Raw genomic sequence first — 24270 nt, 5'->3', positions numbered from 1 at the left:
CTACATCGGAACAAAAAACATCACATTTACGCCTCGCGCCAAAAACCTGACGGCTCCTGTGCTGCCTCCTATAGTTCATGCACGCTCCCTATAAGCTTTTTTAAATAACCATAAATCTGCTGTATGTAATTTATTTTATGTTTCTTTTCTTTTTGTTTGTTATCTCCCGTGATTTTTAGGGTTCCGTACCCAAAGGGTAAAACGGGACCCTATTACTAAGACCTCGCTGTCCGTCCGTCCGTCTGTCACCAGGCTGTATCTCATGAACCGTGATAGCTAGACAGTTGAAATTGTCATACATGATGTATTTCTGTTACCGCTATAACAACAAATACTAAAAAGTATGGAACCCTCGGTGGGCGAGTCCGACTCGCACTTGTCCGGTTTTTTTCTCACTATGGTCTCATCGGAAGATCAGCGCTAAAAGTCGCCAGAAACATGCTGAGATGAAGCCATTACGATATAATCTGGCGTATATATTAATTGTTAATTGGTTGTCTGTGTGTTTACGAATAAAAAACATCTCACTATAAGTATCTGCCACCTTCTAATATTTTTTTAAATTTTATTTGTAAAATTTTGTAAAATAAATGTTACAACTAATAATTTACACAAACAAAGCACTCCCCACCGTCCCCGGTGCTAAAGTGCCCATGATGCTCGCAGCATTTCCACGCTGAATTATCTTGAACGACTCGGAGCGGGGACCCTCCCCCTTCTACCCTCTTTTTTTAAATAGATATATATTTATCCATTGTTAGCGTTCAACACTACATATCTGTTACGCTCTATTTTTTATTTTATATTACATTTTTTATTTGGACAACCAACACTGTGATATTAAAGAAAAAATATTTTAGTCGATTGTCCAACATACATGGGCATTTTTATTTTTCGTTGTAGTTGACGTTAGTGGAGTTTCACTTTAAAAAATGTCTTTAGTTACTGTAAAACATACCTTATTCGATAAAATATTCCATAAAGTATACTATACTAAATTCACCAAGAAATAATTTATGAATCAGTAATTAATCTCATTTTTATTTCGCTTTTGCTGGGAAGAGGTTCCATTGCGTCACTATTTTGGAAGGGGTTAATGAATAACCAGAGAAAATAAGAAATGACAACTGTTTATGATGTAAACTAAATCATACTTAAAAAAATTTGTTAGTTATATTTATTACTACATAATAAAGTTTTATTGTAAAAAGTAGTCTTAACGCTACTTTTTTGTACTTCTTACATTATGTTGTTTTCTCCTGTGTGACAAATATGGGATATTTTTTGATAATATTTAGTTATCTAAGACAATGAATTAAAGACGCTGTATTTAACAAAAATATTTTCTATATATCTTTAAGATTATATCATACCTTTTGGGTATCACAGAAATAATAGGACAGTGGCGTTACATAAAAGTCGAAGTGGCGTTAAAGGAACTATAAGGCAACGATGATATTGCGTGATAATATATTTATAAACGATTAAGTAGTTAATGCGACAGAGGTACTCGAACATGATGATGAGATAATGTCAATTGTTTCATGTCAATAGATATATTGTAGGTATATGTATACACCTACGCTATATCTATTTCTAAAAAGCTTTCAGAGAATATCTACTATTGGCGCTTAGTTTAATCCGCTACTATTGTTGCTGACAGTACAGCGAACATGCAAAACTTTAAAAAAAAAAAACCGCCAACCATTTTTATCCGCAAATTTTTTAAACATAAGCAGGGTTTGTTAGAATCATCTGGATAACTGTGAAAAGTACAGTCAGCGATAAAAGTTACAAAAATAAAATTGTGTGTAAAAGAATATTTCATTGTAATACTTTGCATCGAAGAGAATCCCTGGTTCATTGACAATTGATATTGTAATATTTGGTTTGACGAGTTTTTGTATAAAAATTCTTTTGTGGTTTGATTTTCCAATACAAAAAATATCGCTGTCCTTCTATCGCGTGTCTGTTTAGTGAAATATCATGATCAATATCAGATGGTAATAAAATAAAGAGAAATACTCTTGCTTGCATTGAAATACTTTGTCCTCGTTTCGCTTTTCAAAAATAATCCTCTATTGCTAGAATGAAGTGCTATTACAGGTGACCGGCGATCACGTGATGCTTTCTATAGAAAACGAAGTGTCGAATGCCTCGGCCCGGACCTGAGCCGTTCTAACGTGAGTCATCCTTAATTGAGAAAATTGAGTTAGAAACGATTTGTATATTTTTCGTGGTTTTTGTGATTTGAACTAACTTGTTCCATAATTATTATTTTTTATATGGATACATAAAATAAAGTTATTTCTAAATTTGGACATAAGTACATAACAAACAACAAACTAATAGACGAATTCAAATCCGCAGCGTAGGTTTCGTCAGGTGGGTAGAACCATACGTAGGTTTCGTCAGTAAGTGCAAAAATATGTATCGAAAGAATCGTCTCATAAATATGGTACTAGGCTCTTATTACACTGGAATAAGATGCTATGGGACATATTTTTGAGTAAGATGTGTACACCCATATTTTTACACTTGACTGTACAACCATATTATTAAGTTAGTGTTTTATAATACTCTTTTATGCAACCGTTGTATAAGAAGGGTGGAAAAAAAGCGAGTTGCGTGGTTCACAATGTGAGTCGCATCCGCAGGCGTAGGCGAACATTGTAAAGGAATACGCCACAAGCATTTATTGACCTACTTATACAACGTTGCATACAATACTTTTTCTACGAGTCAACAAAAATAATACTAAATATTACAAAATGCACTTGTGTATGTATAGCCGATGTTTTGGACGCTTAGCGCGCAGAATTTCGTACACTGACCCGGCTGTTCGGCCTGTTTATATGGAGTTCCTATGTAATATCGATATAGCGCGTAATTATACATATAGCTGTCTCGCCCATGATGACGGCGGCCATTGACCTGTGCGAGCGGGATAGTAATATAATTATGGGGATGGATTCGTCCTTCAGTGAGCTACCTATTTAATAGGTACTATACGTAAACTGTAATTGTGATCTCTACAAATCCTATCTTAACCCAACCGTTGCCCCTTTGCTACGCGATTTTGTCCCCCATTAATTAAAACTAACATTTCACGGTTACTGGCAGCCCTGTGGACATAGATAGAACTTATCTCTAGATAGCGCATTTAAATTCACTCACGGTCAACAATCATTAGTTAAAGGGTGCAACTACAAATATTAGTCCTTCCTACCTATTTTATACTATTTTAGGTTACAGGGTTTCTCAATCTCCCATGTTCACAGTCTGTTATTTAATACCTACTCGTAATTTAATCCTCAAGATTTTTGAATAATAGTTTTTTTGCTTTTATGAAAGTGATTTCCTCTGACCTCACAACGTTATAGAGAAAACGCCATCGTTCGTTCTAAAGGTGCTCCAACTTATACTGGAAATTTGCTTGTGCCCAAAGATAGTGATAAGGTCTATTTTACACCCAAATCGTGCTGTCTTATGACCAATGTTAAATGACAATTAAAGACTGGCAAGTGAGAGAGTTCCACGCATTATTGACCACACGAATTATGTGTACGGCGTAAATCTGGCCATAATGTGAGATCTTAGCATATCAGTCATAATTCGTCCACTACTAATCAAGTCAACCATTTATCACCAATTTGTCGGTAGAACTTGCTGCAGGAATTTCTGTAAGTACTCCCAGTCCCAGTAAGTAGTCTCGTTTGGCCAACGGCCGCTGATGAATTTACTGGGAGGTGATCTTCGTCTGTGAATGAAATTAGTCTGGTGTCGCATCGATCATTGTCACATCGAGAGGAATGTATCGGTGCCAGATACACCCACTTCTAATAGCATTGTTGTTTATTGGCTATTTGCGTTCATTCGATTACAATTCGAGTACTCGTAGATTCTGATCTTTTTACATCATTAAGTTTGTTTAGTCTTTTAACTAAAACCTGATATAAAGTTATTAGCACGAATAGATACGAAGCATCAACTTTATTAACATCATAGCTACCACTAAACAAAGACGTACATTGCTGGATGATTAAATCTCAAAATCAATAATTATTTGTCATTTATTGCCCCTAGATAATTTTCTTACAGACTAACATACGTGTAATAATTATACCTACTTAATCCTTTTTTTTTTGTTAGCCTACTATGGTGCCCCACTGCTGGGCAAAGGCCTCCCCTCGTTTTCTCCACTCGACCCTATCATTGGCAATTTCCCAACAGCATTTTAAATAAAATGCGTTCAAGTCCTGCGCCATCTCCTTTTCAGTCTGCCTGCACTCTGTCCTACACCGTGTGTAGTGTTCCGTGGGTTCGACTCCATAACCATTTTGGCCCACCTTTCCAAGTACATGCAGCAGACATGTACAGCCCAATCCCACTTAAGCTTAGCGGTTTGACGCCTATAACTAGTACTCTAGTTCAAGAGCGCACCCATCATCTACACAGCACAAACTTGGTCATCAACTGAGGCTCTAAAATCTAAACTCAAGGTTTGTCAGCGAGCGATGGAGCGAACGATGGTGTTCGTCGAACTGGTCGAATCAGAAACACGGAACCACGTAATCCAAAAAACTAGAAATAATTTTATCGATACTGTTGTATCGTATTTTTTCCTGCGTCACCTATTCTGGTATAGGATTCAATCAACCCGCAAGTTCTCGTTACTAAGTAAAAATGCCACGCGGAAGTTGATTTTGATCGTATGTACCTGGTTACTCCGACTACGTTAAGTTTTCCTGTGATTTGGCACTCTTGGCAGTAACGAATATTTTCAGTATTTTATTTATATAAAATCATTGTAGAATTCGTGGTTTGAATAATATTTACACAGACCAATTTTACTTTTAATTGATATTTGAAAGGTCACCACATTTAGCCTCTAGGGCAAAGTTGGATCATTTCACAGTCCTCAAATGAGATGAATTCAACCCCAAAACAAATTCAATTGCTGCGCTAATGAGGCGCCCAGAACAAAATGCGTTCCTGTCCTACCATATTTCACTGCTCAATCCAGGGCCATTGATTTTATAAATTCACCGTTCCAGCCGGACGATTTAATGAAAAACGTGCGTAGAAAGTTCTCGACCCATTACTTACTTCCGGTGGTTATTAATGACTTAGGCCAAACCAGACCTGCCACATGAGCTGGTAATCAAGCCATTTTAGCCTCTATTACTAGGTCTTAAAGTTCAACGGTGCAGCCAAGGATCCGCGCCGTGCTTCGTACTTCTTTGATAGATCGGCACCATTCGTCTGTTTGAAGGCTAAATAAAATAGGGACTTGAAAATCTTTCAGGTTAGGTACTTGTTAAAAAATATTAAATATCACTAAGACAATGCATAAAATGACTACCTATAGAATAAACAAAGTCCAATTTCAGGAACTTATGATACAATATATTACTTTCTTAAAGCCTTTCATTAGTACCTCTTGTGTATTAGTAGTCTTTATTTACATAATATATATATAAACAGAGGTACTACTATTCATAACTAGCTTAAATATAAAATAGGCCTTTGAGGCATTGTACCAAGGATGTATTTCTCACATTTTCCTTTCATTTCAACTCATAACAGTAATTCTTTAAAAACTATTGCGCTATCGCCGATGCGGTCTGTCGCATCTTGAGTTGTTAGGCAACAGTCAGTGTATTAAGCTTCATTTCTTCCATATTTACTTAATAATCATGAGTATTAGAATAAATCTCCATATATCCCTCCTTAGGCCACAATAATGGAAAAGCTATCGCATGATTCGCTTGGCGTCAATTAATTTGGTTGCGTGATTTATGCGAGCGCTGATGACGCGAGTATTCATCAGGCAATCGAATTTCAGCCTATTTCAATATTCCGGATGCGTTTCGGCCTAATTACTTCCGAAAACTAAGCACGAATAGTTACGGTCGTTATGTTAATGCAATGCATGGTTGATCACTTCAAAGTCAGGTGAACCCGACACATCACACAGATCAATTCACATTTCCTGAAAATGAACAAATGTTATACATTTGACCTTCTAATGTAATAATGTAATGTTGAATTTATTATATTTTCATCACACGTGCTCGAAAAAGATCTTATTTCATGCAAGTATGACAAAGCAGTGTATTGTTCCCGCGGGTGATATGGATTGTGAAAAAAAAACTCCCAAGGGACTTACGTATAGCTTTTTCTAAAATTGTATTACTAATTCATACGAACCAAGTAGGTATGAATGAGTTTAACTTTTAAAATACTGACGTTTATAATTTATTTTCATTGTTTATTAAAAAAATATATAAGTTGATTAATTTAATAGCCGTTTAAAAAAATACTGAATTTATATCTTGACTGAATTCCGGATAGGTCTGTACCTTCGATGCCTAACCTGTAAAAAAATGACAATATGGTGGACGAATATTTGAAACGTCACCGTATTTAAGAATATTATTACCTACGCTTAAAATTTAATTTTTTGTTCGCAAATGTAATGAAAAACATTGTGTGTAACTCCGGGAGTAAGAATATTACAAACTCGAGTCTTTAATGCACTCCCGTCTGCGGTTGTCTTGCATCTAAAGACCTCGTTTGCAAAATTTCACTTACTCCCCCTCGTTGCACAATGTAGAATATTGGGCTTAAACCGCATCAACAATTTGCCAAATGTTCTCCTAAATAATACCTAAGACACTAAAACTTTAAGCTGACGTTTTCCAAGAAATATGTCCGTCCGCAGTGCATTAGCTAAAAGCGTTCGCGTGTTCGATAATTGATTGGTTGGCGTATGGCGTATGATCGGAGGTGTGGAGACTGCAACGTGCACCGGCTTAGTACAATCAGTGTGGTCATTGAACCGTAGTCGACACTGCTATTTACGACTACCGTTCAGTGGACGAGACAAAATCTAATATGGTTTGATTTTTTGCAGAAATGTAAAGCCGATGAAGTGGAATAGTCTTTATCTCATTTAACCTTTTCATTATATTTACTCTGTTTATGTATTTGCGGCACTTGCGATTGAAACTTTCGGTCCTTGGTCGTCAGACACCAAAAAACTAGTAAAAGAAATATCTACCAAACTAGTCTGGGTGTCTGGCGACCTACGAGCTGGCGGATTTTTTGCACAAAAACTCAGCCTCACTGTGCAAAGTCCCCCTTTGCACGCGGCCAGTGTCATGGGAACAATTGATTATACATATAAGATATATTGTTATAATATCTAAAAAACCCCGAAAAATATATTTACTCTTATTTCACGAGATTGTCCTCAATGCCATCATTGGCCGTTGTTAGCTGAACGATAAGATAGGGCTTCCGAAACGAAGGTCTTGGGTGGGTTTTGTACTCGTTGACTCATACCGATGAGTTTTTTGAAACTATTTGTGAGTTGATCTATCTCGTAACGTCGTCGACGAAAGGTTTCTGCGACGTAGGGGTATGTAGGCTTGCATAGGCGACAGATGTAGAAAAGAAACACCAGGTTGTTAATTGAGGCAGGAGATATTTCAAACGTATGCTAAATCTAAATACCTATATCTGTAAAAATTATCATATGAATTAAGTACAATATTTTTCTAATGCCATAAGTTATTTTGACGAACTGTAATAATGCTATTAAGTATTCGTTTAACGTACCATTTCTTTATTATTATAAACAGATTACAGTTTGCAAACATAATAAAGAAAGAAACACATTGAAATCGAAACAAAACCAAACAATACAATTTAATCAGGTCCATATAACGCAGACATAAATTGAATAAGGGCGAAGAAAATTACGTGTCGCGAAATATAAGTTTAATATTTGATTAGGATGTACAAAGAAAAAGGCCGCTTTTGGTCGGAGTTGTGGGGCAATAATAGGTTCCGTAGGTCAACAATAGAGAAACGACTTAATACTAACAAACAAATATTAATATCAAGCCTTCTGGAAGTTCCCTGGCATCTGTCGCCCCGGGATGGTTTCATGCATAATGCATACAGCTGATTGTGCCACCATAGGACCCAGGAGTTCTTTGCGAAAACATCCATCGTGTATTTGCTGGATCTTTTATACTGTACGCGGTAAATTCCTGGCGACATATTGAAGAATATTTTCCATCTTTTGCCGTTTGAATTTTGTAAAGGTATTCTAAACAACAGCAGTATTTCCCAATGGAGGTGTTTTGTATGATCCTGTTTATAACAGCATACATATATCTACCGCTCAAGATTGCAGGTTTGAAATAAAATAGTGACACATTCAAAATTGTCTAACTGATAATATTTAATTTTACGGAGAGATTTATAGCAATGGATATTTTTAAGCATGGCGCTTATGTATCACTACTACCTATATTTTTAAGTAATGTTATGTTAAATTCGATTTTTCGGCACCAGGTGTTAAATTTGGAAACCAGAATATTATGATCTTTATCTGATTAAAAATCAGCTGTCTCGCTTTTCAGAGGTAGGTATTAAATAGTGCCTAGTGCTGCCGACATAAATGTTACTCTGATATCTTGTCTCCCCCAATGCTAAATATAATAATAATAATAAAATACTTTATTGTGCACTACAAAGAAAAATACATATTACAAACAAAAAAGGACATAAGTAAGTAGGTAACAACAGGCGGACTTATCGCTAAGTATGTAATTTAGGGCCGAGGTAAAGCCTGCCTTCAGCCTGTAGGCAGGGAAAAAGCATAAATATGTGCGCTACGTGCGTAACACTCATAATTAAGTATTATGATATTAAAAATCAACTTATCAACTGGGCACACTGACGCGCAGATACCAAAAGATGTAAAGATATTAGACGGAGCTTACAACATCGTTTGGTAAAAGCCTTCTCGTGTCAGAGAATTAGTCACGTTCCCTGGTTTCGTAGTTTTTTGCTTTATCCGATGATTTATTCCGAATTCGGCTATTTGTAGCCCCGGAACGATTGCGTTTCGTATTCATCACGCATTCGCTTTTCAAATCAAAACAGACTTGTGTTTAACGTAAGTAATAACACATTTTTAGGATTCCGTAGACAAATAGGAAACCTTATAGTAGTTATAGTTTGACCATGTTCATTCGTCTGTGTGTGTCCGTTTGTCCATCTGCGGTTTAGCTCGGTGATCATGTATTCGCACTAGAAAGCTGCAATTTTGGTATGGGTATAAATTATGGTAACCTCTCGTAGGCGTAAAGTAAGGTTGATTAATTTTTCGTTTACAACTCTATCGTGTGAATCGTCATTATATAGATAGATAATTTTCAAAGCGATTGGAAGTCTTCAAAATATTTTTTTACAAAGTGTACATTTACGAAAATAATCGCTACGCTGATCATTTTATTTCATTTCATTTCTTTTATCCTTGTTCGTTTCAGGTCTGGGGACACCAGGGCGCCCTAGCACATGGAAAAACCCCAAACCAAACCAAAAAATGTAAATAAATGACAAATCCTACGAAAAGTCATGTTACTATTTCCATACGTTATTCAAAGGACCATCACATGTGCAATTTTGTATCGTGACTAGTCCAAACCAACCAACAGAAATGAGTGAGGTCATTAGATAGGTATTTCTATGTACTTCATATCATTCTATGGCCACCAAGCGGAATTCCATTGCAGAACTTAAATTTTGGTATTTTAGTCAAAAGGTCGTCACCATTATTACCATCCCATTATAGAGTCCAGTTCTGTCTGAGTCCAACTCTGTTGGTTTTTGGACCATTTTGACGCAAAGTGCTTCCGATTAGCGTTTTTTATAATGATTGGCATCTTGGCAAGGCCACAAGGACGGATGATGTACTAACAGGAGTAACCAGTGGTAGGACTAAATACCACTAAAACTGTCAAAGAAAGCTGGCTCCGCCTTGTAGTGGTCGCGGGGTCTCTATCAGCATCCAGTCTGAGTCCAGTCCGAGCCGCCCGACACTTCGTGTTCTATAGAAAACACGTGATCACAGATAATAGAAAACAGAGTTTTGGACGCCTCGGCCCGGACTCGGGCCGTTTTAACGAATAACGACTTAAGTAATATCACCGATTTACCTACTACCTCTACATGTTTAGCGATATGTTATTTGATCTGCCAGCTTTTGATGTATATTTACAAGGGATGAAAAAGGATTTTTAATTTAGATTCGTGAATGTTCTGTTTACTTACAAACATATGTTTTCTACGGCTGAGATGTGTTTATTACGTAATTTTAAATTTACATTTGATGTGAAATGTGAGAAATAAGTATTTCATACTTTTATTAAATGAATACGTATTTTATTCTAAATAGAAATGTTTAGTAGGGTATTACATCTAAGCACCCGTTTTTAATTCATAGACGAAACCTCTTATTATGATTATACAAAATCACATAATTCCAACAACTAACGGCTCCTCTACACGATGGCCCAGCGTAGACCAGTCCAAGGGAAGCATTTATGCGTTAGAGGGAGTAATTCATATTGCTATCTCATACCACCGCATAGCTGCGTCCCTTAGACTGGCCTAGGCTGGGCCATCATGTAGAGGAGCCCTAAAACCACAGTAGGTACATTACAACAGAAGCCGTGAAGTAAGAGGTTGCGAGCCACATAAATATGTGTATAGGATAGTTATGACATGAGGCCAACAAGCCCTTTTCACGTCGATGTATGTATACTTAGTGCATTTCTCAAACAAGCAATAAAATAAATAAATAAACTCCACGAAATCAAAGTTTTCTTTCAAGAGAAACTAAAAGTAAAGAAGACAAAAAATATAAATACGACGTATATCTTTATCACAAGTTTATTTTACACGTGTATTTTCATTGCACATATATTTTTATGTATCCTTATTTTTTTCTCCTTGTATAACCGCTTCTGATAAACTGTGCGTATTTTTTTTACTCTTGCAATTTATAAAAATGCGATAAGCATCCATACACCTTTGATTTTGGCGGCAGCAAGTTATTTAATTCTGCTTTCGTTCTTAATTAAATTTCGTAGAAGTATAAATAATATTCATTTCATATTTTCGTCAGTATTTTCCCCCCTCACTCACGTCCGATCGCGCGATGTGGAGGGAAAGAACCAGGAAAGCAGACCACACAATCAGATGGGAATAATAATGGCTAAGGAGAGCGAGATTTTCGTCGGCATTTTCGTATTATATAACACAACCAACAACGCACAGTAAATCCAATAAAATAGAAATACAGAAGGAACAATTTTCAGCTTCGCCTCCAAACGATTAAAAATATATTTACACGCTTTTTTTGCGGTTTTTAGTAGACATTTTTACCGCTAATAATTAAATGAAATATTTTAAATGTGTATAATAATATTGGTTATGTGTTATTTACTATATGCATGTCGATTTTAAATATACAAATAATACTGAAATAAAATTAAGAAAAGACCCGTGCTGCGTTTCGTAATATCATGTTATGAAAGGTTAGATTTGACAGATCTTCGCATCATAGTGGATAACAAGAACTATAATATGAATAAGTACAATAATAAAAGGGATCTTTACCATTAATTTTAGAAGAAATTAAAGAGGATAAAACACAATCGTTAATGATAAAATAATATGCATATAAAGTAAGTCAAAGTCAAAGTCAATTATATTCTTTATTCAAATAGGCCTAATACTCCTAAGTAAGTAATAAGTGCCTAAAAGTTTAATTTGTAAGTATCATAAAATCACATGCAATCAAATCCATACAAAAAAAATACTTATCATTTTAACCTTGAAACAAAACTCCATTAACGTAAAAATTAACACGATGGGAAGAATCACAGAGTCACGCGTAGCCGAAATAGCTCAGTTGGGAGAGCGTTAGACTGAAGATCTAAAGGTCCCCGGTTCAATCCCGGGTTTCGGCATTTTTTTTTTCACTTAATTCTTTAAGTGTAACGACTAAAGAATTTTAAATTGTACTTCTTTTATCAGTTAGTTTTACAGTTGGTTGGTCACAATATATAATATTATACGCTTTTTTCTTCATAATGATACAAAATTGTCTCCTTTAGACGTATAGAAGTTTTTTACCAAATTTAAAATGTTTATATTATTTTTTACATAGTTCTTATGACTAACATAGATTTCTTAAGGAGTTAAATTACTAACCAATTTCTATGGATTATGGTCCGAAATAAACAATTTTTATTTTATTTATTTATTCTCTCAAATTTGAATTGCTGTTAAGATTTTAATGGTCGAGGTGTCTAACGATTTCAATTACATTATATACTCGTATATTATTTAAGTTTCTTCGATTAGCTTTAGGCCAATCGTTTCTTCCTTTCGTCATTGGGTACGTATATTTCAAACTGGGCATAAATAATGCCTGTAACAGAAGAACATACAACGACTTAATCCCTCTTTTTGCCGTTCGTACCCCCTACTTCTTAGTACTTGATACTGAATATAGCATATACTAGATATTGATATGTCATGGAGAAAATTTCGTCAGTCATCGCATCCCGGGCGATAACTCGTAAAGTGGTTAAGGGCATGTACGTCTGAAAACATCAACACGATCGAAGTGCCAAAAATATGTATACACGACTTTATGGCCCATATATTAGGGTAGTGTATACGTATTTTTGGCACTTTGTCCGTATCGATATTTTCAGACGTAACCGTATGTGTGTGTAATGAAACATGAACTTAGCAAAGTTTCATTTCAGAAATATATATACCTATCAAAAACGGTAAGGTGGGTTTTTTTACACGTTCAATTCACACCATGACGGTCAATTCACCACGATACAACCGGCTGACGATTTTATTTTAATTCACAGTAACATCAAAACTATCACCTGTCAAAATTTAAATCGAGAGGCAATGACTATTTTTTACATGTTTGAGTGGTTGCAGTTCCTCAACTCACCAACGGAGCGGCAGCTGACGTCCACGAGTGTTCATTGCTCACACATCGCTCTTAACCACGTCTTAACCACCCAGGATGCTATTGCTCATGGAAATCTGTTCCTGGCCCGCGGACCACCCTAGACCGCTGTCTACCACTATAAAAATGCACATACGCTAAAAAGTGGGAGACAAACTCGTAAAAGGCAGTCTTAGCTATTCTAGACGACTGTAAATCGTTGCCAAAATAAAATATAGATAATTTAGTGTCCCATATATTGTGTTCTATGCTGTGTTTTATTACTACTTATATGAGTAAATCTCGGCGGTACTCATTGGTTATAAGACATATAAGACAGTTTTATTATTGTTTTAGTATTCTAGCTAAGTCTAGAGATGTGAGTACTTAAAGTTTTATAGAACAATAAAGATTTTAGTGCTTAAATCTACTTATGATGATGTTCAATTGTATTTATCTTTGCTCGAGCTATAAAGAGATCAAAGAGAGAAAAATAAAAAGTCGTTTTAATCATGGAAGAAATATTGTTTTTTTATCCAATAAGACACATGTCTCGAAGTATTCGTCATTGTACATGACTTGACGATTTTTATATAGTCTTTACTTAAACCACTTAGTAATGTTGCTAGTTTGTACTTTAACTGTATTGATATTACTCAAATTACATTTAATGCTTGTTTATTGTTTCAGATTATATCAGTACCCCTAGTGTAAATATTTTCGACAGCGAAACGTGACGTACGCGTTTGCGTTAAGTGTCATTTTGTATGAGATTTCTGACTTTTCAAAACGTCCCGCTTGGCGCGCTGTTCAAAAACCCATACAAAATGACACTTAACGCAAACGCGTACGTCACGTTTCGCTATCGACTAAATTTACACTAGGGGTACTGATCTAAAAATGCTACACCTATGTTCCACCTTTTGTTCATCTCTGACAACATGTCTAGATGTTACTTTGAAATAAAAGACGAATAAAAACGCCTTGAAATAAAACAAGAAGGAATGACATGCGAAGTCCAGAGCTTTTATGTTTTCTGCCAATGAACCTTCATGGAGTAGAGGAGGTAAAGAGTATTCTATCTTAAAGCAAAAAAAAACGCTAAATACAAGTGACGATACTCGCTATTAGTCTAGATTAACCTGGATAAGTGCGGAGGACCATTTGCACGACACGAGTTACTTGCCTCAAACGTTTTATAGTAGTAAAAAAATAAAAATATTTATTTTGTTCAGTTTAAAAGGGGGCAAAGTTGTTGTTTATCCCCTCGTGCTGATAAAGTGAGTAAATATTCTTTATTGCACCAACAGTTATACATTTTACATACATTTAAAACAACAAATAAATTATAAAGGAAAGTAGAACCAGGTAACAACAGGCGGTCTTATCGCTAGCGATCTTTTCCAGACAACAAGTGAATGTGAAATCTATTTGTTTCTCACAGGAAGGTTATTTTTAGTCTTTATACTCTGCTTCCCGGTTTTACAGCGACATCTGAAGGAAGCAATAAACGTTTTACCGCTACGAAATAGCGCCGGACAATTTTATGCATTTTTCATATAAAGTTCCCTTCATAAATCGTTTGGCGGATGCGCAGTGTCCCGGGCGAAATATTTCAGTGTGAATATATCACACTTTATCACTGTGTCAGATAATAAACGGCTAAGCATGAAACTTAGATATCGTATATTAAAATGTATTTTTAGTTGCGGACTGGAATGTGTATTGTTCCGACTTGTGGAAAATTATTATTCTGTTAACATTTCGCATGGACTAGAGCAATTTTGATATAGTTCTATATCTGTTGACTTGCAGCTGTGCCACAGAATAAATAATGCACCTATCCAGACGTTTGAACTCCTAAGTACCGTGAAGGTCGTCGACTCTCTATCTTGACAAAATAAATGGAAACCATATTTTTATTTTTAACAGAAAAGTGTACGACCCACCTTAAAAGCGGATACTATAGCTTCTGGAGCTGGATGCTGGCGAACCAATAGGGGAGCCCAAGCGAGTACTCCGCTTAAAGCGGGTAGGCGATGTTTTATTGCTAAATTAAGTGCGAAGTCAAAGTTTACATACGGGGTCGTCCTAATACAACGCGACTACGCGATTATCGCAAGTTCGCACGAACGCGCGTTCAAACATATTGGACTCTAATATTAGGATACCTATTCGAGTTCAATATGTTTGATCGCGCTTAACCGCGTTCGCGCGAACTTGCGATATTCGCGATAATATTATGATAATGCGAACACTATAGTTCAATAATGTTGATAATAAGGTCAGTGTTCGATAAACTCACGAAATGCATTATGTTCATATTTAAATTCGCAATTATTGTTTTCAATAATACCTATGAGTCATAAACTCATTGACAAGTTAAGAATTTAAAAACAATCTGACATTATTATTAACGTAAAAAACTTAATCGCGTAGATATAATTAAGTTTTAAAATTACCTCTAAACAAAGCAGCACAAATATTGTTTGTTTTAATTTAGAAAAAAATATTAATTTTAGAGCATTCCTGAGAAGTAACCCTACGTGGGATTTCAGGGTTTGTCCAATGGCTAAAGACACACTGCATACATGTAGGTTAACTAATATACCTATACAAATAATATCTTCAAAGTGAAAAAGGACAGCGCAGAACCGTGTAGCGACGTACTGAGATCTTTGTAACTTTTGAATAAAATCGAATTCAGCAACGATTGAGTCTGGCATAAGTTGTGTGCCCGAAGGCATGTATCGTACGTACATTTCATGCATAATGCAGGATTCTGATTGTCTATATACCCGGACACAATAGTACGAATACAGTAGATCTGTATGTCACATTGTCAAGTTTTAATAACTTAAAAAAAGTTCTGATCTTGTTAAAGTCGAACCAAGCCAACTCTACATGGCATTTGCAATTACAAAGTGGGGTAATGCCATCATTAATATCAAATTGATATAAAAAATGACGTTGATAATAAGAATGTTCTATTCCAGTCGGTGCAAAGTTAGCTTAGACGGGCTCTATGATGTTATGATACGACCTTGACACCATTCGCAGTACATTTCGCGCGCATTAATCTGCTTGAGCGATAAAAGTTTATTTATATCAAATCAAAAGCATAACAGATTTTAAAATCAGAATACCGCTCTTGTTTATATCATATTCATTGACTTATATAATATATTACTTCGTAAAGACGGGCCTTAAAACTTGCCTTACAAACGTGTCAGTTACACCGCTGTGCACGAATGCGAGCCAAGCGTGCAGTCCAACACAACTAGTTGCGACATGCGAACTCTTCGACCAATCGCTTTGTAGCATTCCACCGAGGCAGACCAAACGAGAATGTTCGGTCAGATTTATATTGAATTGGCCTATCTTTACTTTTGATATCTTTAGTCATCGGTATTGTATGTCCTTAATCAAATAATATACGTTGCATGAAAGTGATAGAGCCGGAATGGGAATTACAGAAACTATTACATAAATCCCCAAAATTTTGGGTTTTAATATTGATAATAATTGTGACATTCTAGCTGCTACTTGTATGGGAGCTGCATGCCCGCATGACGCTGACTGTGCCATTTCATTTGTGCTATTCGTCTGTGTAAATAAATAAATAATAAATGTTACAGGAAAGTCTTACACCAACCGCCTAGTCCCACAGTAAGTTAAATAAGGCTTGTGTTGTGGGTACTAAACGGCCAAACATAGAAGAAGAAAAAAAAAAGACCAATACAAAAAATGAAATTTATGTACTATATAACAAATCAGGTAGAACTAAAGTGTTTATGTGGCAAACATTTATAACTCAGGAACAAATATCTGTGACAAACCTCCTGCTTCGAAGGGTCACAACCAACAATAGGCTAGGGGGCCAGTATATCCTAATAATCAAATCTAAATGAAAAAAAAGATAAATAATAATAAGTGAGTGGCTGCTGTATTGTTTCCACTGTGTAACCCCTTTCGAATGGCTGTAACACGAACAACTATTTAAATCGAATTTCGGTCCGGCGGCGGCCAAAAAAAGCGGTCGCTGTGTGTCCCCTCGCTCCCCATTCATTAATGCCCATAAATAAATGACGATTAATAATAAATGGTGACATTAGCATACATACTATACCAATTGACTCTTACGCTTGAATTGCTAATCCAAAGGCCCATTTTCTCGAATGGTTTTAGACTAATAATATTAGTACACGAACTGGGGCCCATTTCTCGAATGGTATTAGTCTAATTTATTAGTGTGTTGCCATGGTAACTCATACGACTTGACAGATTATGGACTAATAATATTAGTATAATACCGTTTGAGAAATGGGCCCCTGTCAAGACATATGGATTACCATGGAAACACACTAATAATATTAGACTCGTAACGTTCGAGGAATGGGCCCAGGCATAGCATATACAGGGCGACTCATGAGACGTGAGCAGGACTACACATTCAGTAAATGTCAATGAATCGTTCACTGTCATATTTAAGTAAAACAGTCACGCTTTTTTCTGTTATCTAACTTTTTTAAGGATAAATTTGATGATCTACAATCATGGACACCCTACAACACTTAATTAACAAAGATAAAACTTCTTTAACCGTTATGACAGCACTTTGATTATGAAGAAAATAAAATGTCACACTTGAGTGAGATACGATGTTTCAAAAGTAACCAGACTCCGATGACATTCAATTTGTCATTTGTTATGGATAAAACAAAGAGGGTGACCATAAATGTCGTAAATAAAATAAAACATTTTTTTAACAGAAAAAAAATTAACGTTAATCTCACAAATACTGGTACGAAACAGTTACTGATAACTTACTGAATACGCAGGCTTGATCCTGCTCACGTCTCCTGAATCATTGTTACTGTCTGTCTCCTGAACCTGTATTAGTATTATTTAGTTGTTCCATACCCACTGGGATAAAGTATACTTACGAGTATAATACAACGTAAGTCGCTCATTATTTCAGCCAATTTCTTTTTTTCCAATTAAAATTTACCTTGAAAATCGAATACAAAGGAAAATCAATGTCGTTGCCAAGCTCAAATATCGTCAAGTCACCTGAGGCATTTTATGATTCTGACGGGAGGCCTATTCTACTTCAACAATTGGATATAGGTTTCAGCTTATTTTGATACTACCTTTAGTCACGGTGTGCCGCTAACGCTGATTGATCTTTACCAATCCTTATGAAATGCGATCAGAAGGCCTACCGTGTGGTACTAGTGTTGCGTCCCTGTCACACTTACGTACGAATTTACAAGTGCGACAGATTCAGTAAACAGACACAGACTCATAAGTCATCTCGCTTGCACTTGTTGGTGTGCGTAAGATGCCTGATGACATGACTGAAGGTATATCAAAATAAGATCAAAACTTTATAAAATTTTATAAATTGTATACAGATGTCAATCACAATGAAAAATCAACGATGATCAACTCTGGTCAACGTGGGACTCGAACCCACATCTTTGGATTGCCGGCCCAATGCGTTACCAATTGCGCCAGCTGACCATTCGCCGCAAATTTAACCATTGCAACTGTGACAACGTCACTAGCGACATCTGCACTTTAAGGTTTACAAAAGGTTAAGGAACCAACTCCATATCAAATTGTTAAAACGGAATTGACCTCCTGAATTTGTATTGTTATCAGTACGCGGGTCACTGAACCGTCTCCAATCGCCGTATGGCCCACTTGAACTTTATGATTTGTGAAATATCCACAGGCTTTGGGAACGTTAAAAGCCTCGCTATTATATGGTTTTATTACATTCGTGTTTATCTTTATATTTATTAAAATAATAAGCAAAACGGTGATTGAAAAAATTTAAAAACCCTACTGTATGAAATTGATAGATCTAGGTATCTAGCAGACGGAGAGTACCTAAATAATTTTATCTACTTCAGCGCCCCATAATAAGCTCCTGGGGCAGAAGGAAGAATAATTAGAGAGATTCTGGGCCCTGTGAGAAGAGCAGATGGCAGTTTTAGACAGCAAAAACGTCGAGATTCAAAATCTTGTGGCTGTGCCCAATATTATCGGCGAGACAAAATCCCACCGTCTCCGCTGGCTCGGCCACGTTTTAAGAATGGAGGAGGATTGTGGCGTTAAAAGGGCATACCTGGGTGCTTAGCCAACTCACATCCACTCCGTAGCGAACGAAACGCAAATGCCTCTGTGGCACTAATAAAGAGTGATAGAGAGAGAAGACTACGCTACGCTACAAAAATAGATTGCATGGCTCGAGATAACTGGTGTGTCGCCTTGTCCAATTTTAGAAAACATTTTCAATATTACTTTCAACTTGATATCTAAAAGTTTTTCGTAAATCAAGTCGATTTCGTTGAAACCTTTAGTTACTTATTTATAACCTTTTTAATACTTTAAGTCTTTCTTATACTCTTTAATGGTCTATAAGTCCAATTAAGCATTAAGTGTAGTCAACGATCAAATGATATTCAACTAACAATATTGTAAATACTTATACTTAGGTTAGCTGGAAGAGATCTCACACATTTAATGTATTCTCTCTTAGTTGTTGTACTTGTTTTGTGCATTAAAGTGTTTTGGGTACTACTACTACTAATCATCATCATAATTTTTATTCAATAACAATATTACATTGTGTTTGAAAAATCTTAAATCTAGGCACGTGCATACTAATTAGTAAGTGTCAACCGGACGAAGCTGCAAGCAGTTACTAGTGTTGGAAAATTTGATTTATTAACCGGCAAAACTTATTTATACTCGTAAACGATCCTGTTATATTTCAAACTTCCTTCAAGAACCATTTGTAATAATTAGGGACAAAGACAAACCCATTAATAACTTATCAGCGAAGTAGGCGACTATGCTCCAAACATTAATTGGTCTTATTAAGGGGATATTGAACACTTAAAACTCTAAAGATATAAATAGAAACCACTTAGCGGAACTCATTACAAGTAGTGATGTACGACATAATTTGTATCCGGGAGACCTAAACTTTAAACATTGGAATCAAGCAGTAGGTACCTTCATTTGAAAAATAAAATATTTTAATATTTCTTTGAGTTAAAGGAAAAGTTTACTGAGAAGCAGTTATATTAAAACAAGTTAAATTGATACTATTATTTCTAATGAAAAATGGTCATAAACTTTTAGTTAAATGTAAATTCTTTTTTATTGCGGAACGTACCACATTCCAATCTATAAATTGTATAAACAGATGTCAATTGCAATGATAAAATCAACGATGATCAAAATCTGGGCAACGTGGGACTCGGAAATCTTTGGATTGCCGATGCCGGTCCAACGCGTTACCAATTGTGCCAGCTGACCATCCATTCACCGCAAATTTAACCATTGCAACTGTGACGACGTCACTAGCGATAGCAATATCTGCACTTTTAGGTTTACTCGTATAACCTTAACCAACCCTGAGGACATGCGTTAGACTTAACTTTTAACTTAACTCAGTTTTAACTTTTAGTAACAATCGTGCAAGTCTTCTTTGGTTTACAATTTTAAAATGAATATCCGTTACAATCAAAATATGTACTCTACCAGATAACGGACAGGAGTCGCTACGACCGTTATCGCCAATATCATTAAGTACGGGTATGGGTCAATTTACGAAAATACAAATATAGAATAAGCCTACGTCAAAGCCTAGTTTATGGTTTCGAAGACTAATTGCAATAGTTTGTGCCAATAGAAAATAGATATTCATATCATAATTAGAATAAGTAAATTGAACTGGACTGTGTATCTCGGTGAGGACTGTCGTGGAGGAAAATGCATGTTTTATGTGTATTATTATAACCGGGGATCGGTACATCACTAAGTACTCAAGTTTGGACACTGACGAGGGCACGGCAAAGCAATAAAAACAGTTTATCTGTATAAAGAGTAATTAGTACATAGTTTAATTACGGGCGGCTGGTGATTCGGGGGAAATCTTGGCTTGGTTCCTGCAATTAAAACGGGCTTAACTGTGGCCGGTGGGGGCTCTATCCAATTACTGAGAGGCTGGCGCAAGTCATAATATTACGACATGATTATGGCTCACACAAAAAACTAGAGTACGTCTGAGAGCTCAAAAATGACCCCACGTGTATTGTGCCGCGAGCGACTCAACTACATAGCGCACAACTTGACAACCTCAAACATTGTAAAGCCGCGCAAGATAATAAAATTTTATTTTAGTCAATCAAAACATTTAGTAACCAATAACATTTGTTTTTTAAGTAATAACAAAAAAATTGTAATAATTCAGGGTCCACGTATTTACTGTACACGTATCATCAAGTTGTATGTGTTTTGTACTTGGTTGTAAATACATAAATAGAAATTCAAAGGTTGCCTGGCAGTGGGGCACAGTAAGCTCACAATAAAATCATAATATGTTACTTACTCGTAGTAAAATTATTTGTATAAAATTCCTTCTTGGAAATCACTCTAAAACTCCGTCAGCTCGCGACTTGCACCGCTTTTCTCCAGGCAGCCGCTAGTTTTGCATGTTCAGGTAAATACAGTTTGGAAAAAACATTACTCTACCCGCAATTAGACTGGTCTCTTAATGCGACAGTTCTCGTACCGTACTTTACTTCAAGGGCCAATTTGAATAAAATGTCCATTTTGCGGAACATCTGCATGTTGACTTTGAAAAATGTTTAGCTTTTTTCAGTTATTCTTTGCAGTGTTAAGGTCGATGCTACATGAGTTCTACACACAAAAAGAAAGTTATTGTATCAAGGAATATCATTATTTTTGATTTTTGATAAAATTAAACACAAAAATATCTTCATCCATGAAATAAAATGTCTTAATTTTAAAAATCTTGAACCAAGAATTATTTTCAACTATAGTATATTATTGTATTATACTTTTTTTTGCATTTCATATGTGCAATCAAAGAACTTGATTTCTGTATCATTTCGTACCTTGATCAGTGACTATCACTTTTAAATCCGCTCAAAGAAAAGATCGTACTCCCATTTAAAAAGTGGGCAACGCATTTGCAACCCCTCTGGTGTTGCAGAAGTCCATGATGGCAGTAATTGCTTACCATCAGGCGATTTGTCTGCTGACATACAGTCAACAAGAACATATATTCAAGATCTTGGAACGAATTTTAAATAACCGTATTCAATCGCTTACGACAGTATCTTCGAACCAGTTTGCATTCACACCCTCAAAATCCACCGCCTACGCCATATAACATGTCCGAATAATAACCGACATGTACCGCTTAAACAAACATCTGCATTTTTTATTTTACCGATCTTGAAAAAGTGATCGACCGGGTACGGCGTAGACTTGTATGGCAAGCGCTTAGGGCACAACTCCTATCTGAAATTTACGTACAACTTATACATAACAATTATCACAATTCATTTACGAGATTGAAAATCCCAGCAGGCCTCAGCCAAGCGTTCGAGGTAAGAGTAGGAGTTCAACAAGGTTCGACAATTAGTCCGCTACTTTTCAACCTGGTCATTGATCATATAACCAAAGAAATCCAAGCTCCGTTGCCGATGAAATGAATCTCTAGTACGCGGACAACATAACACTCATGGCTAACACAGCAAGCGAAATGCAGGACACTCTACATTTCTAGGCTAATGCCCTAAAACAAGCGAGTCTCGAGTCAGTCGAACCAAAACTGAACACTTGCAATGTAGGTTCACTGGAAAACACCAACAATCAACTGTCTGCTACCCCGATTTGAAACCGATGTCAAAATTTACACATTTCAAGTACCTGGGATAAGTTATCTCAGAAGATAGAGGAATGTTGGCTGGCAAAAGTCGCGCACGCTGTCTGGAGTACTGCATGACTTTGGACTAAAGAAAAGGTCTTTATACCAGATTGTTGTTAGACTAGCGCTAGCGCTGCTTTATGGATCGGAGTGCTAGCCTATGAAGAAACTAACGTGCAAAATCTTCATACAGCCGAAATGAAGATGCTTATGTGGTCCGGAGGGGTCACACGGCTTGTTAAAGTCAGAAGTGAGTACATTCGTGGCAGTTTAAATTCACAGAAAACCGAATCAGGTGGTACGGGCTGAAAAGTACGTTGCTAAAAAAACTCTTAACCTGACGGAGAAAGAGAGAGGCCAGGGATGCCTGCCGTCAACACGTATGAAGCGAGTTTTACAACACGTGAAGTAAAACAATTGCCGAAACCCGGTATTGAACCGGGGACCTTTAGATCTGCTATCTAACGCTCTCCTCAGCTTGGTGTTCGAGTGCCCCATCACCAAATACAACGGACCTGCTGAAGATTTAAAAAACCTAACGAAGAATGCCAATTTATATCTGCATAATTGTACATTTTGAATACTTACTGTAATTTTTTTTAACCAGTGTGTAACCGCCATACGATAAATAAATAAATCCTCAGCTGAAATATTTTAGAAGTGCATTATGTTAACGTACTTAAGTGACTCAAACTCAAAATAATGCAATATTTTGCTTGAATAAACTTGCAAAATGTTTCTTACAGTTTGATTTATTAACAATAATATATGGGTCTTGATTGTAAATAATTACGCAGGACACGATTGGTGATAAGATACAAGACCTGGTGAACTGCAATGTTCGTATCTATTCCGATTTGTTGTAGTTCAAGTTCAAGTTAAACAAGGTCACACCAGCCGGCAATATGTGTATTAAATAGGTGGCAAGTCACCTAAGCCCGCCAGGGCGTAACTTGAAACTTTAGTAAAAGCGTTCGGGCGTTGCACGTTGGATTTAAACCACGGTTTCTTGAAAGCGACCCTGGGGCTGCTACAGTGGTGCTTTAACCAACTTTAAAAATGGAGGGTCTTTAAGCATACTCTTGCTCTACCTTCAATTAAGATATTATTCTCGAAAAGCCAAATGAGTATTTTGCTTGATACCTTACTTACTTCGTAATTTAAAAAAATGCCTGATAAATTGATGAAAATGACGTATAGAGGAAATAATTTCAATAAACCTGCTTCTATTTTTATTGTGTTTAATTTTAAGTAAGTATGCACTACCCATTTGTTCCGAGATTCTCATCTGTCTTGTTTGCTTGATTGCTGCAAAAAGCGTCGATTAGGTAATTTTTATAGAGTTTTATATTAACATTTGGGGCAGGGCAGTATAGGAGTCTGCAACATTACTAACGGCAGTATTGCAGTGCGACATTACTGCCGACTACATTACGGAGTTGTGCAATAAAGAGGATTTGTATTGTATTGTAAACGTATGTTGCACGTCGCACTTAACCATAAGATCAACCCGCACCCACACCACAGCAGCCCGCTACATAGACAACTGTTAATTTTAGGTAATTAAGTGATAATTTTACTTTAATTCGTTATAAGTAAGGTTTTCAACACATGAAATTGGAATTTTTGTAAAAAATAAAATGAAAAACGATTTTCGTATATTGGTGTG

At 36.2% G+C, this 24270-nt stretch overlaps 2 non-coding genes across 2 annotated transcripts; one reads left to right on the top strand and one right to left on the bottom strand.

The window, feature by feature from the left end:
• Positions 1-11764: 11764 nt before the first annotated feature.
• On the top strand, positions 11765-11837 carry Trnaf-gaa (transfer RNA phenylalanine (anticodon GAA)). Its single transcript has one exon. It is a non-coding gene; the product is annotated as a tRNA-Phe (tRNA).
• Positions 11838-18298: 6461 nt separating this feature from the next.
• Positions 18299-18370, bottom strand: Trnaa-ggc (transfer RNA alanine (anticodon GGC)). Its single transcript has one exon. It is a non-coding gene; the product is annotated as a tRNA-Ala (tRNA).
• Between the last annotated feature and the right edge of the window lie 5900 nt (positions 18371-24270).

Source organism: Cydia pomonella, chromosome 17, assembly GCF_033807575.1.
Source record: "Cydia pomonella isolate Wapato2018A chromosome 17, ilCydPomo1, whole genome shotgun sequence".
Lineage (NCBI taxonomy): Eukaryota > Metazoa > Arthropoda > Insecta > Lepidoptera > Tortricidae > Cydia > Cydia pomonella.
This window is presented reverse-complemented; position numbering and strand designations above follow the sequence as displayed.